Genomic DNA, 3,100 nt, shown 5'->3' on the forward strand with positions numbered 1-3,100 from the left:
AAAAAAATGTCCGTAGATTCAAAGTATAAAGTAATGAATTTATTTGAAGAGATCAGTTTTTATGGATATTTTTTTAGAGCTATTTAGGAGAGAGTTCTGACAACTGCACTGATAGCAATAGGCAACATTTTAGAGTAAAATACACCAGGAAAACTTCAGCAAAGAAAAGAAAACAATAACAACTGTTTTTAACCAATTAAAATCTGTAAAAAAAAAAAAGCAATAAAATCATTTTTAACAGATTTTTTTTATCAGTAAAAAAAAAGAAAAAAAAAAACAATAACTGTTTTTAAACCAAAAAAAATCTGTTAAGAAAAACAATAAAAAGTTTCTTTTAACCAAAAAAAGAAAAAATATTTTGATTAAAAGAAACTTTTTCTTCTCTTTTTACAGATTTCTTCTCATACTCAGAATTCAAACTTCTAAAAATACTTTAAACCTGTTCAATAAATGATTTTAATTCAGAGTAATTTTCATGTGAATGTGCTTTACTGGAGGCATCCATGTTTGTCAAAGAACACTACTGCCTCCCACCTACTGTTACTTATTGGTGGATGGTTGTTGCAGTGTGGGCTGTATAAAGGAGCGCACCCCAGGAGGAGCCTCAGCTATTTACAGCTTTAATCCGAGCGTACATTCTGCGATTTTATCAGTCGTTGTACGCAGCTACAGCTCACACTGTACGACTAATCGCAGGGTTTAATCGTACAGTGTGAGTTCACAGCTCATGATTTATGTGCGACCCGACGCTCTGATGCAATCTACCTGCTCACACTCTACGTCTAAAAACCAGGTGGGACTCAGCTCCGCAGTGAGGTGGCGCTACTGGGACTCGTCTATCCAGAAGCCAAACCAGAAGAGGAACATGAAGCTCACTAGAGTGAAACGCGCTGCCTTGGATATTTGAGTAATTTAGTGCTGAAAGCCCTAAAAAGAAAAGACGACGTATTTGGACAAAGACATGGCTGAGCTAACATGGCTACTACAGTCTGTCAGTTTGACAGGAAGAACTCCATTTCACTCATCACCTCCCCGCCATGATGCTGGGTTTACATCTGAGAGGAAGAAGAAGATTAAGTATTTATTATGTTGGGTTAAGTTAAAAAATATTTTATTTTTTAGGTATTTATTTATTTATTTGGTTTCTGGGGTGAGTTGTTTCCTGTTTCCTTGCTTTACTCCATATCAGTTGGTGGCGGTAATGCATTTCTCATTAGTTTGCCAACCGCCATAAAACCTCACAAGAAGAAGAAGAAGAAGAAGAATCCTTGTTTGCAGACTGAGAGATTTGACCCCGACGGTCGGGAGAAAATCAAACATGATTGATTTTCTCCCGACCTTATGATTCCTGATGGGGGGGTGGTCATTAGAGGCTGATTGCCGCTCGTAACCACCTTTACGCTACACGACTCACAACGCACGATCAGGCTGAAAGTCGGCCCGATTGAAAGACTTTCGCACGACTGGAATATCGCCCCTAATATCGCACAGTGTTCGCCCGGCTTTAGTGCGTCAATAAAAACTGACCCGACAGTATTTGGAAAGCAGAAGCTTTCCAAATACTGTTGGGGAGATTTTTATGGATTCTTTAAAAAAAAAGTTAAAAAAATCTTTATTTTAACCATGATGAAAACGACATGAATGAGGAAAATGGCCAGAAGATGTCAGGAAGGAGCTGTTACCATATCTGGGTGAAAATGGCCGCTCCCAGACTGATCACGATGAAAATGATTGTTTTTATTCTTTTACTGATTAACGCTAAATTCATTGAATCATCAAACGTATTAGTTTTAGATCTAAATAATGATCCTTTAACAGACGCTTCTGTCGGGAGGTTGAACCTTTGGCTCCTGATGCACATTATAAATTTAACAGACAGTCAGCGAGATAAAAAAAAAGCATGTTTAATAATCACAGGTGGTAAAAGCGTCAGGATCAGCAGTGGAAGGCATTAGAGGCACAGTTCCATGTTACCTGGATCAGTGCTGAGCTTAGAAATACATTCTGCTGTGAAAACACCGTCCATCTGAGTCCAACAGCCACACATATTAGGTCCTTCTTTAGCTGAAACAGAAGCCACAGTTTGAGCAAACATGATGTGATGTAGAGTCTCTGGTGATGAGGAAGAGCACGCCTGCCCTGAGCCGACGCCGTTCTGTCCCAGTGTCCCTACGCCTCAGAGACGACAACCACCTGGACTACAGAGAGGAGGTGGAGCAGCTGGTGGAGCAGAGATAACAGCCTGATCCTGAAGGTGGAGAAGACCAAGGAGATCATGGTGGACTTCAGGAAGAAGCGGCCTGACCACGCTCCACTGCTCATCAACAGCTCAGCTGTAGAGGTGGTCAGCAGCACCACATTCATCACAGACACCCTCACCTGGACTGGAAACACCACCTCACTGGTCCAAAGGGCCCAGAAGCGCTTGGACTTCCTGTGGAGGATGAGGAGCACAGGAAAAAAGTTGTTTTTTCTTAAAATAAGTGCATTTGTTCTTGGATTGAGGAGGTAAAAAAAAACATTTTGCCAACGGAACAAGACAATTTACACTTAAAATAAGAGAAAACAATCGCATTGTCTTATTTCAAGTGGATATTATCTGATCATCTTATTTTAAGAGTAACAATACTCAGTCCATGGGCAAAATATCTCATTTATCTGCTCAAATTAAGGATAGATACACTTAATCTAAGACATTTTTACTTATTTCTAGATCGTTTTTCCAGTGAGAGCCCACCTGCCCCCACCCAGCATGATCACCCCCCCACCATGGACTGTTCTCCCTGCTGCCCTCTGGGAAGAGGCTTCCCACCATTCAATGCAGGACCAGCAGGTTCTGCAGCAGCTTCTTCCCCACCATAGGCGGATCTACAGGGGTGGCATAGGCCACCCTAAATAACAGCCTTGCCACCCCTGCTGCCACCCCAGTTGGCGGTAGGGGTGGCCAGGCTTATAAATTTTGGCNCCCCCAGGAACTCGGGGCCCTAGGCAACTGCCTAGTTTTGCCTAATGGTAAGTCCGCCCCTGCGCACATGACTCCTGGCGTCAGTGCTGGTCACAACATTGGTGACAGGGAGGGTCACTCTGTGGGGGTCTGGAC

The sequence above is a fragment of the Cyprinodon variegatus genome, unplaced genomic scaffold (genome assembly GCF_000732505.1).
Source record: "Cyprinodon variegatus isolate N-32 unplaced genomic scaffold, C_variegatus-1.0 Scaffold1123, whole genome shotgun sequence".
NCBI classification, from domain to species: domain Eukaryota; kingdom Metazoa; phylum Chordata; class Actinopteri; order Cyprinodontiformes; family Cyprinodontidae; genus Cyprinodon; species Cyprinodon variegatus.